At 38.6% G+C, this 13,093-nt stretch overlaps 1 long non-coding RNA gene across 3 annotated transcripts in view; it reads left to right on the top strand.

Moving 5' to 3' along the window:
• Positions 1-4,502: 4,502 nt before the first annotated feature.
• Positions 4,503-13,093, top strand: part of LOC128782513 (uncharacterized) — a 52,308-nt gene continuing 43,717 nt past the window's right edge. For 2 of the 3 annotated variants that reach the window (XR_008428818.1, XR_008428817.1), the window contains exon 1: positions 4,503-4,879. This is a non-coding gene — a long non-coding RNA (uncharacterized LOC128782513). Of the gene's footprint in view, positions 4,880-5,329; positions 5,535-13,093 lie in introns of all 3 variants that reach the window. The other variant, XR_008428820.1, reaches the window with a different exon arrangement.

The following is a 13,093-nucleotide window of genomic DNA, read 5'->3' as shown; positions in this document are numbered from 1 at the left end:
TCAGGACCCAAAGATGAGATGACTTTTCTTCATTCTAAGCCTTTTAATGCAGGTGTGTATGTCCAGCCAAATATCAGCTATCTTACAGATGAAAAGATGAGCTACCCAACAGAACATGCAGTAGGCTCTTCAGAGAGATGCTGTATAAATAAAGAAATAAACAAATAGCACAATAATTGCTCCCAATCCCACATCATAGATGTCACTGGGTGCTCAGTAAATTAAGATCCACTTAGCTTATTCTTTCACAGTCTTTTTCCTTGCTAAAATGTCATACAACCACAATACTAATACAAAAAGAGATGTCAAAAGTGGCTATATTTAGATAACATTAGGCAGATTATAGTATTTCTGGCTCTAATTTATCCCATAAAAGACTGCTTTTCTGGGTTACAAAGCAGATTATATAAAATAAGTAGTTACCATTATAGCATGCCACATTAAAAAATATTGTCATGAAAGTGGCAAAAGAATGATAATGAGCTGATGAACTCGTAGATTCTGCAGTTGTTAGCTGAGTGCCTGTACAAGAGCCCCAACACTCACAGGTGCTAGGCAAGAACTTGAACTGGGGAAGTCTGGAAATATATGCAATATGCAAACCTGCTTGATATGTTTTTTTTATTTCAAAGACAGATGGTATTTTGTCATGAATGGTATAATTTCATGTCTGATCCCATTAAGATGAAAGCTCTTTCCAAGTATTATTGGTACTGTACTCATACAGTTTGTTTAATAACAGAGGGCTGAGCAGACAAAGCTATTCTTCCCAGCCTGTCTTCTCAGCCTCTGCTTGCTCTAGAGTAGGGTAGATTACAAAGGAAGGATACCCATAAAATACTTTTTGAGACAAAACACTAAGAACAGTTATGGTTCGGGCAGTTGGAGTTTTAAAATGTCTTAGAATTACTATATACCTCTGCAAGATCAGTAGTCCTTACAGCTTTTGTAAAGAGAAACTACTACCCATCCCTGAAGGCTTGTATGCAACACCATACAGAATATGTTTTTGATAGAACTGACAGCACTTCTGTATATTTATTTTGTTAAGAAAGTCCTCAAATGTGTTATATGCATTTAACTTGTAGCTATAAATTCAGCAGTGCAAGATGCATGAGGATGAGTAAGTTTTCTGCTGGTTCAGTGTCCTCAGGTTCATGAAAGATGAATGGTATATATATCAGCTATGTTAACCTACTTCAGCTCTATGCAACATAAAATGATACCTTTAATCTCAACAGAACAACTTTGTAGAAGGATGAGATCAGATAAATGGCTAGTAAATAAAATGGTTTTGGGTTTGTAACCAATTTTAGGAGTGTATTACAAAGTCTAAATCATTGCACAGGAAAAGACAATATTCTGTCATATTTTGGAAATTGTCAAAGACAGAGGTGAATAAAGATAGAGTAATTCCCACATGAAAGGAGTGGAAAGGTGATGATACTATGACTGGCATTATGACATGACTTTTTGGGTTTTCCTCTATATACAGTAAGAATCATTTTGAGCCCTCCTTCAGCAGAGGTAAAATGTTGATGAAAGTGTTCTTAAATATTTTTGCAGAAAACTACTGAGTTGATTTCCACTGATATTCTGAAAGGTCTTTTTTTGTTGTTGTTGTGTTTCATAGTTTGTTTGTTTGTTTTTAATAATTTCAGTATTTTGTGAAAGTCTATCCTTGTAAAAATTGGGCTAGAGGTGGAAGAAGAAACTTGAATGTCAGAATTAATTTCTTCCAATATCTCTCTTCCTTCACAGTTCTGTCCTTTTAAATTTTGCCACTGAAAATGGATGAAGAAAAAAAAGGTGTATTTCCAATCACGAGTTATTAAAAAAACCAAAACAGCAGGTTCTGCATGTACAAATTATAGATTATAACCAAGCAGGGGAAGAAACAGACCCCTTCACTGCCCTGCTGACCTGATTCCCCCCTCGCCTGCTAAGAGCAGGGCTATGACTCACCAGCCCATCATGTATCACCACTGGTCAAACACCAACTTGCAGGGGAGCCTGCAGCCTGGCAGTGGGCTGGGGCTGCTTTCTGTCAGTGGAGGAGCAGGGGAGGGTTGGAAAGGGAGCTGCTCTCATGTTCCCGCCTTCTCAAGTGGCACCATGCTGTTGGATCTTGCTTCCCCTGCTCCCAAACTCCATCACCCTGGAGACACCAGGTCTGCAGACGGAGCAGGCAGTGCCACAACACTGCCCTTGCAGTGGGGAATGGCTCCATGGCTCTGTGACTCACCAGGGGTCTCACATTAGAGATGGGGCCTGGGCTTCCTTGGGTGCACAGGACTCTCTGGAACAGCACTGGGGAGATCTTTGGGGAGGCATTCTAAATTCTGAGCTCTGAGTAAGTAAGAAGTTCTGAGCTCCTAAATAAAGGAGTTCTGAGGAAACAGCTCAGACAACCTGATATTACAAGTGAAAACATAATTTAAAATTAATAATGTACTGATGATTTTCATCTCTTTCTAATTACAAATTGTGCATAAACAAGACCCAGTTTATCAAATATTCTCTTTTAAAAACACCAAATTACTGTGAATAATTAATGAGGTACAACTTGTTCTTGTGTTACTTGTTTTAAATATTTAGTGCTCAAAATATGAGTTCTTTTGATTGAACATACATGCCATGTGGTGCAGCTCTGTCATGCCCATGCATGACCCCACACCCAGCACTGAGTTCTGCAGCAAGAATGCTGATGGCAGTGGGCTCAGGGTGCTTCCTGGAGGATTTCCTTCCAGGTTGCGGAGTTTAGCAGCTTTCCTGCACGTACTCAATGAAAAACACAGAGGGGATGGAAACAAACCCAGCAGCCATGACCAAGTCACAGCAGAATTATTAAAGCCTTTCTTTGATGTACAAGCTGGGAACACATGTAGTGTTCTGTCAGGGTCTGTTTTGGTTCTTTATGGGAATACTAAAAAACGTTTACAATGCAGTAATGTTTTACAATGCAAGGTAAATCCAGCTCAAATCATGCCCATGCCTTCTTTAAAAATCTTGCATTACAGTGTTTTGCACAGGTGCTGAAACCAAGCAAACCTGCCTCTCCTTCCCTGTTTCTCCTTCTTCAAAAGTCCTTTTGGAACTTCTGGTTCCTCACCATAACTGGGCAGTGCATAACTCCCATTTTGTGCATAACTGCACAAATAGTGATAATAACTCAGCCTGTTCCCTGAGCTTATTAAGCTGGACATGACATGTGAAGATATTTAACTTTCCTCATAGTCTCTAAGCTTATCCAAGGCAGATATTTTTCTCCTTTTTCATGCTAATGTCATTTGTACTATGTACCTGCTCACAACTATTATTTTTGTAAAGCTTTCCTAGATCTCTGAAGCTGTATCACAAATACTGTTCTCTTAGTTTCTCATGCTGAAGCTATTTCACTCCTATAAATGAGAAAAAGTTTACCAGAGCAGGACTTTGAACTTGGCCAACAGCTAGAGATTGTGCAAATCAGCAGGTCATCGTGTCTTTCCTAGATTCTGATGAAAATGATACCATACCTCTTTCACTGTCATTCTGTCTGAAAGAGGGGAAAATCACTGCTCTTTGCACACATTGCATTAACACAGAATGGAGGAAGGATATTGGACAGGATAATCCAACAAAAGTTAAGCTAAGTATGTGTCTGCATATGTCTGTAATAGCAAATCATATGGCAAGTAAGGGAGATTTTCAGAAATCTTAGCTGTAACTGGGTTTCTCAACTGCAGGGTGAATCAGCCTCAAGATATTTTTCTTCCCTAGACTTTGAAGAATTACATCTTGTGGGCTGTAGTACCATGTCCTCCATATGCTGCAGTGGAACATGTGAAATGGGACACATTTGTCTGGGTTCCATATGTGTGCCCATCTTGATTCATTGCACCATGTGAGGATGAGGGCTTGTCCAAACCAGAGGATGCAGGAGTGAATTTCCTAGTGAGCATCATTAGACTGTTCAGACTGGATAAAGAATACCAGTCTGGGAAAGACTCCCAGGCCAGCAATTCCAGTTATTCCATGCAATGATATTGTAAAGCTTATTTGTACCCCTGTAGAAGGATTAGGTGTGATATTTGCTCCCGCAGTGTGTGCTACATGGCTGTGGTTATTTCATACATTCCCCTTGATTTGGAGATAAAAAGGCAGAGGTACACAGCTTGGGAATGTAAGCTTGCTGTATAAATCCATACTTAAACTTCAAAATAAACAGCTAATGTTCAGAGGTACCCTGTTTCTTCGGTGTCACAGATGTAATATCACCCAAAATTGAATGTTTAACTGTTTGTCCCCCTGTTTAAAAACATTGGTCCTAGCCACCCTTCAGCTCAGATGAAGAATCTGCCAAAAGCCACAGGAACAGTTATGAAAAGAGCTGAGAATAGAAAAGAGCCTCCTGACTTGGTGTCTGATTCACCCACTTTGGTTGGGTGTTATGTAAGGAAGCTGAGTGAGCTGTTGGTGCCTTACTTAGCATTCTGCAGCTCCAGGCTGCACTGATCTCATATAGGGTAGCACAGAAATTCCTGTGTTTTGGCCTCAGCATATGGATTTGCAAAAGTGAACTAGAACAATGTTCTGAGGGAAAAAAAGGCTTTTTTTTTTTCTTTCAGTATCTTCTTTAGTTTTACATCTCTTTTGCTGACTTCTAAAACCTAGAGATAGTCTCTTCAATGACCTAAACCTGCTGATGACTACACAGTTTGAGTGAGAACCAAATGGTTTGAGTTCTATGATTTTTAGGATTTAAGTTGATTCCCACACAATCTGATTAAAACAAGCTGCTGTCACAGATGAGGTTTTTATCACATTATTATCACTCTCTCCAGCATACCTTTGTCTAGAAGCTTCTGTACTTAAGTTTGCCAGCATACACAATAAGGTAAGTACTCAATTTAACAATGCTTTCCCTTGTGCTATTGATCTGCTACAAAGAAATTGTTTTTTGCTTCAAGGGACACTGCTGCTTACCTTCAATGAGAAACTAATTTCAAGCTTATCACTAAAATTTGCATGTATAGTCCATATTGCAATTAGATTACTCAATATTGTTAAAGGGAATAGACTCCTGGGTCTGGAGTTTGAGGATACTATGAAGAAGGCAGAAAGAAATGTCTTGATCCAGATTTCCTTGGGGAAAAGTGCTGGAAGAAGGAGCATGGAGAAAGGGATTTTCTAATAAAATGAGTGGAATAGGAGAGGATGCCCAGAGTCTGTCTTTGGTAGGGATGTTCTGTGAAGCTGATGCCATATGTGAATAACTCTTTTATACTAACATGTTTTCTATTTTAAAATCAAGCCTAATAGACTTGCCTCATTTCAAATTTTTTAGAGATAAAATGATAAAAAATTCTTCGGATATGTGTCCAAGATATTTTCAGACTGCTGTCCCTGAGCATCTCTGCACATCAGTTGCCATGCAAGAAGTAGTCAAGCTTTCATTCTCCACTGCCCAAGCGGCAGCAACTCTGTAACAGAACTGCAACCAGGAAAAAAAGATGGCATGTCTAATATTTTTGTTTGACTTAGCTTCAAAGGTAAAGTTTAAGAAAAAATTGAAAGACCATTTTATTTCAACTTCATTCTATATAATTTTACTTAGATAAGATGGAAATTATTTAATTTTTGAGAGGATTTCCCTCTGGGTTTGACTTTTCCTATGTATTGTCTTTCACATGGCACACCCACTCACAGCTTTGCTGAAGGCTTGGATTCCAACTGTTTCTTCTTTTCCAGTGAAAAACTGTCCTACAGGAACATTTTTGACAAATGGTGCTAGACAGTAAAGTTTAAACTCATTATTGAATGAAGAAGGAAGATGCTCTCTGTGCCAGTTTCTAACTGTAGCAGGAAAACTTCAGTTTGCATGACTGTTTTTAGCCTTTAACCTTGCCACAAGACTGTTAAAGCAACACAGTTGGCAAGAAAAGCAGCATAAAAGGTACTGTCAGCCTGTCTCCTACCCATGGAGTTAACACTTGGGAAAAGATTTTTTGGGTAATATTTAGTACAGCTTGCAAATGGCTTTCTGACCAGCAGTGATCAGATTTAACAGTAAACTATTAAAGATGTTCCTTTTGGGGAGATCCAGAGTGGAGCATTGTCAGTAATTGAGCATGAAGCTTTGAGAAAGAGGAAAAACATTATTGTTGGGTAAAACCAGCTGTGCCTGGGAGTGTTTCCAGGTGCTGAGAAGGGGTCCTGTGCTCAGCAGAGGTCTCACTATGGGCCCAGCACAGAGCAGGTGGCATTCAGCACTGTTCAGGGACCATTACCTGCAAGCGGTTTGCAGGCATTCACCCACTTCTGGTGCATCAGAGTGTTTGCTCAGATGTGGGCTGTGGTGAGCCCCTTGGCCTCCTTGCTGGGGCTGATCCCTAACATGACCCCTTTTAAGAAACTCAAAGAAGCAGCAGAGCTGTGAGCCCTTTCTGCAGTGCACACATAAGACAAATAAAAGACAGATCAGAACAAAGAGAAATAATTTTTGGAGAAGAGGATAAGGGTCTTTGGAAGAAAGTCACCCTGGGAATACCTTCGTCAGAGGCGTGTTTCGTATCAAAAGTTTATAGTTCATCAACCACACATCTGTTTCAGGATACACATGCTCCCATGTTGGCAGTGCTGCTTTCTCTTTGTGTACTAAGCATCCTTAGAATAGCTAATCCACTGCATGGAATGCTGTTTTGCCAGATTGATATGATCTCATACCTCTGACCTCACAGAAATTTATGCAACACTTCTTTCTAAAAGCTAAAAAAAAAAAAAAAATAAATTATGAGATTTCATTTCTAATTACAGAAAAAGAGAAAAAGCAGTCTGTGCAGTGCTTGTTGTAAAGGACTTCTTTAAGTGAAGCAACCTTGGCACCTTAAAAATGGTTAACATAGAACTGATACAAGGGCTGTTTAAGCTAATGGGAGATTTTAATTTTGAAAAAAGTTCAGTTAGAGGTCATAGGTGGAAGTTATTGTATAACTGTACCAGAAAGATGAGGATGGAAAAGGATATATTTCTGAAGAGAGAGATGCATGGAAGTCTTCAGGTGCTTCAGAGCATCAGAGCATTGAGAGTAAGATTCTCATGTTCCAAGCATGACGGATCAGAGGGAATGGAGTGGGGTAGCTGGCAAAAGAGAGCTCAGTTATGGTGCTTCAATGGAGATAGGAAAGTCTTGCTGTACCTAGCCTGGGATCATCCATCACTTCCTTTCCCTAAAAGGGCCAGTGAGACAAACAAAGGGCTGAGATTAGCTGCCAGTACTTTTCATATGACCCCAAATTTTCTCTAACCTCACTGATTTGTGTAAGTGATGAGCTGGACCCAGAGGAAGTGGGGAAAACAGAACTCCTGGTAGCCACTCCTGTTGTTACAGAATTTGCTGGTTTTCACAGGATGAACACTGGTCCATGCTCATACCCTCTACATGTGACACCTTCACCTGAACATTGCTGCCCAACTATAGATCTCATTGCTCCAATGAGAGTCAAAAATGGACTTGCTCCAATGACAGTCAAAAAGACATGATGACATACCCCAAATGGCCAGATGAGATAACTTTTCTGCAAATCATTCCTTCACATGTCCTTCTCCTTGACTCATTTCCTTGTGTTGTGTTTTAAGTTGCATGAAACAAAGATCATCAGGAAATCTTACTGTGTCCTTGTTTGTGTCCTGTACACTGACAGATGATACTTTTTAATGTGTTCAGTCTTCCTTCACAGAGGGTTATTGTAAAAAATCACCTGTATCATGAACTATATATAAATTTTTAGTTTGTATCAGTTTATTTAGAGCAGGATGTTGGATCTCAAATTTTCCCAGCCTGAGGAAACTGGGTTTGCAGCTATTAGGACAGCTGAGCTAGGGCCTGAGCTAGAGCTAGTTTACTCATGCATGAGGAAATATGACTGTCTTATCTTAAGAAATATGAGGAGGAAGAGGAGGGGGAAGGAGGATTTCATAGTTCTGTGCCAAGTCCTTAGGCAGGAGTAATTCAGCAAAGGGCTGATAGTGATGTTTTCTTTTCACAGGAAGCTTCTTGGTCACCTAAGCCAAAATATTGAGGCTTTATCCAGTTAAGATGGTATCTACCTCTTTAATAGGGCTGTGATTCAGAGAGCAACTGATGATGATGGCTGCTTCTCTCTGATTATAGAACTACAATCCTTATCAAAGGCATAAATTACTATTATTTTCTTACCAGATTTAGCATCTTTCTTAAATATATGAAAGAAAAATTGTAGGTTGTCTAGTGAATTTTCTGCCTGGAAAAACTGCCTATTCTTAGTATACAAGTTCAATGAAAGTTCAAAAGTTTATCAATACAAAGACTCTATTCTAATAATTTATCTGCCATCTTCTCAGGTCATATTTTGATACTTTGAAATAAGAGATATTTTTGTACTGCCTTCATCTAAAAGTAATTAAACATCACTTTCCACAGGCATATCATGATATCTATTGATTAAAATCAAATAACAGATAGTGTTAGTATTGGAGAGCTCCTGTGTAACTCAATTTGTCAATCACCAAAGTGAGCTGATACTGACTGCCACAGGACATTTTCCTCAGCCAATATAATTCCAACAGGTTTCACTCTATGAAGAATTGACACAAGGCAATGCTCATGAACAATGAGTTTGAAGGTAAATAAGATTGGGTTTTTTCATACAAATCAGATGTTTTCACACTTCCTGGGCTCACTGATCCTCACTCAGAGAGAAATAAAAGAGTTGGCAATTATTGGCTGTAGTCTCAGTGCTATCGGTATTATTGTTAACAGCCTGCTCTGGAAAATGAGAGTGAGCAGGAAAAAACAAAGTCAGAGGGCAGGCAAGAGTAAGGTATCTATCTTGATGAACTGGGCTAAAATAGAGTTCAGAACTATGGAGCTTCCAGGTTGTTCTTAGTTCTTGGAAACCGTTGAAAAAATTTAAAAAATTAACACGGTTTTAAAGTATTGGTACATAGAAGGAAGCATAGATTTGTCAAGGGTAAGCAATGTCTGTTAGTCCTACACCACTTGATGAAGAGTTTTCAGGCAAAGAAATGGGAATAATTCAATATTTTTATGTTAGGGAGATTTTCATGCCAGGTTGTAAGTAAACTAAAATGACTAAGTAAAAATGACCTGGGTGAGGCAGCCCTTAAAATGGGGGCAATATTATCTGGGTGACAAGAAACTGCCAGGAGATGCTACTAAAACAAATTTTAGGTGATGAAGTTCCACAGGAGTCAGTCCTTGGTCCAGTTCTCTTCAATATTTTCAATACCAAACTACAGGGGGGAAAATTAAGCATGTTTAATCAATTTTCTGAAAGCACCTCAATAGAACAGATAACCTGGAAAATAAAGATAAAATTGAGTGTTATCCTGACAGCTGTGGACAGTGCTTTGAAAAAGTAGAATGTCAATGTAAAATGCAAGGTACTATTCTTTGGAAGGCTTCATCAACCCCTTCTGGACAGAATGTCTAGCACACAGCTGGATAAACACACCATGTGATGGGAGAGCAGGTGGTTCATGGGCCAGGCATAAAGGTTAACAGTGAATGGGGTGACATCGGAGTGGTGATGACCTGTCACTAGGGGTGTTCCACGGGGCTCCACTTTAGGCTCTGCGCTCTTCAACATCTTCATTACAAGAGAGACTCAGAAAGACTGAGCTATAAGGAAGGATGTCCCAGAACAGGATGCATGCCTGTGCATCCTGTACAGACCGCATGGGCTGCTGGCGGGTGGAATTGGGTAAGAGAAAAGGAAGATGTGAAATAATGCCAGCAGCTACTTCATTAAAAAAAAAAAACAAAACCAAAAAAACAAAAAAAAACAGAATTTCCATTTGAAGCCTAATTACATTCCTTCCTACCCCAGCCTTACTGACATCAACACTGGGAGTTTTTTCTAAGGCCAGGTCTAGCCTATCCACATAATGTATGAAAAATCAGACAACATATCCTGAACCGAACTTTCCTTAAAAAAGTAGAATAGATTGAAAGCCATACCTAGAAAAGAGCTAAAACTTATCGGATGAAACATTCTGTCATTCTGTGCTTCTTGAACTGTGACTTAATATCTGAGACCAAAATTTATTTGATTATACAAGCTGCTTTGGTTTTTTGTTTGTTTGTTAGTGGGTTTTTTTTGTTTGTTTGTTTGTTTTTTTGTGTTTTTTTTTTTTTTTTGTTATTATTGTTGTTGTTGTTTTCTGAGAAAGATTTTGATATGAGGATGATATGAGATGCTCAGGAAAGAATGCTCTTGCAGAAACAAATTTCAGAGCAGAAGTTTTTCAGTCTAGAGGGACATCCATAGTTCTGGTAGGGGTCTTTCTAAACCCTCTCAAGATGCTCTTTTACAGCTCATGTATAACAAGCACCTTTTCTCAAGACAGATGTTTTGCAGTGAACTCAGCAGAATCATGCTGCTACAGACTTTGGGTGAGTGAGAGGTGTGTGGCTTGCATTTTTTCTCTAACTCATGTCAACAAAATGATGTTAATGTGCTGGTGGTATATTGTTCCCCTGAATGGAGTGTGGATTATGTTGCTTTCTATATGGTCCCCTGCATAGAAAGCCCTTCAAAGATAATTATAAATTAAAAAGAAATGCATTTAAAAATAAGTTTCTTATTTTGAAGCATGGAAACTTGGATCACCTTCTAGACTAAAACCAGAATTTACCATTTACCAGAAATGTAAACAAAATAGACATAATTCCTTGGTTCAGTACTTTTATATGGTGTAATAAACACTGCCATTTAGTGTTGAAAAAAGTCAGTTCTTTTTTGCCATATGCAGTAATATGGAACAATATTATGTCGCAAGTTTATTGCCTCTGACCTCATTCTTCCTAAATGGCATCAATAAATACTGGAGATGCTGGTGACATATTTTTGGTATCTCAGATTACACATTTCTAGTGTTTAGGGAATGGCTGGCCAGGACTGAACTTCTCTGGCATATCATCTTTTTTTCCAGAACATATTGTTCTTGGATCTATCCCAAAACATACACAGGAATGGTCCAATGTTGACAGTCTTTTTCTTTTCCTTGGGCAATTTGACTTTTGTTTTGAATGCAAACTTAATAAAATCATCATCTAAGACTGTTTACTGTTCATCCCTGAAGAAGAAGTAAAGAATGTTCTAGAAAATTCCAATCAATTCTAGTAGAGTCAAACAATGTTAAACCAACCTATTTGTTTTGGATACTTGTTGTCTTTTCTATTTATTGTTATTCAGATTTTTCACAAAATGGCAAAACACAGTTAAGAATACTCCTTTTCTGTGTTCCCAGTTTATTACCATTTCCTGAATGCCCTGTCTTGTTATTATTCAAGATAATGAAAATCTTGATTTGAATATGAGCAGAAAATTACCCTAAGTGGATGGTTTTGTCATTGGAAATTACTTATTTTTTAAAGGGCTTAGTCCTGTAAATTATTGAATGTTGACAAGCAAGGACTGATGTTATTCAGCTTCCACCGAGGGGCTGAGAACACTTAGTAACTTGCAGTACTCAATTAGCAGAGAGGAATAATTTCAAGTAAAGTGCAAAATACAAATACCTTCTCTGGCATCTTTATTATTTCATCACTGTATAAAACCAGAATGCTGTGTGGAAATTATACCTTTTCAGATCTATCAACTTTATTCCAAAGTTTAGACACATTCTTACACTGTGAAATATTTACCACATTCTATTCATGCTTGTAAGGTCGTGACTAAGATAAATAGATTTTAGAGAAATATTAGAGTGGGAGTATGTGGGAGGAATTTAATTCATATTTTTAGCAGAGAGAATTTTAAAATCTTGTTGAATTTTGTGCTCCATTCCATCAGAAGGGGATATGACAATGGATCCTGTAGAACATACATCCTTATAGAACAGCACAATTAGAATTGGTATGAAATGGAATATATCATGGAAAGCTAGTGACTAATATCTGAGGAAAACAACTTTAAATCCTGACATTTAGAACATGGCAAATGGATGCTGATGGCAACAAGATTTTAAATAACTTTGAAAGGGTGTAAGACTTGGCCCAGTTTCTCTCTAAGCTAGTGACAGGACTCCAAGTGCATGTTAATGAGAACTGGATGAAACACCAAATCCTGAAGATTTTATCTGGCTCACCATGAGTCCCCACTGTGGCACAGCTCTGCCAGAACCATGTCCTGTGCTGTTTGTTCCTTCAGGACACTGCCACTCCCACTCCCACTGACCTCTGCCTGCTTGCTTCAGAGACCTGTGGCTGAGCCAAAGCAAGTCTATTTTATTTGTATTTTGCAGTGATAGGTTTATTTTGAGGAAGGTGAAGATCATATTTGGAAGGCAGAAATGAGATTTCCACAGGATGGACGATAGAAGTTACTGTGAGTGAGAATGGACCAGGAAGAAATAGGGCATCCAGCTGATGCATTTAGGTCTTTGTTCAAATTGAGTGATATAGGTATAATCTGATCCAAAGACAAGCACATCTCTTGGTAACATAGGAAAGACGACAAGCCTAGGAATAAATATTTGAAGGGTGAGCTCTTGAGGGACAGCAAAGGATGAATAGAGAAAGAAACTGTACAGCCTTATGCAGGAGTCAAGGAGAGGAGTCAAGAAGTCCTAGGCTGGGGAAGGCTGGAGGGGTTATCAACAGGCATAGAAATCAAAAAGTATGAGAGGGTTTGGCAGAAAACATTTAGAAGTTTATGTAACATTATATCCTCTGTTGTTTACATCCTGTTGTAAAAGAGTAAAGCTGAATTTGGGACATGACTGTAACATTTAGTAGACTGAGTATTGTAGGCACAAGACAGTGACTTTACTGGAGAATGAACACAGGAAGAAAGCTGTCATTCCAAACTAAAGAACTACCTAATCACAAACCCAATAGAAACAGGCCTGCAAATAAATAATATTTTTAAAACATGTGATTAGTTTTGCCATGATAAGGTGTTTCTTGACCCTTTAAATTGTATTAATTGGGTTCCTTAGGAGTCTTTGAGACAAAAACCTCAGAGCTTGACATAGACTCAAAATGCGTATTTTTTCCATGGCCGCTGGTAGGATGCTCTACAAAGTAAACCCCGTGTGCAATGTA

Source organism: Vidua chalybeata, chromosome Z (assembly GCF_026979565.1).
Source record: "Vidua chalybeata isolate OUT-0048 chromosome Z, bVidCha1 merged haplotype, whole genome shotgun sequence".
NCBI classification, from domain to species: domain Eukaryota; kingdom Metazoa; phylum Chordata; class Aves; order Passeriformes; family Viduidae; genus Vidua; species Vidua chalybeata.
The sequence above is the reverse complement of the archived record's forward strand: the minus strand, read 5'-3'. Positions and strand labels throughout refer to the sequence as shown.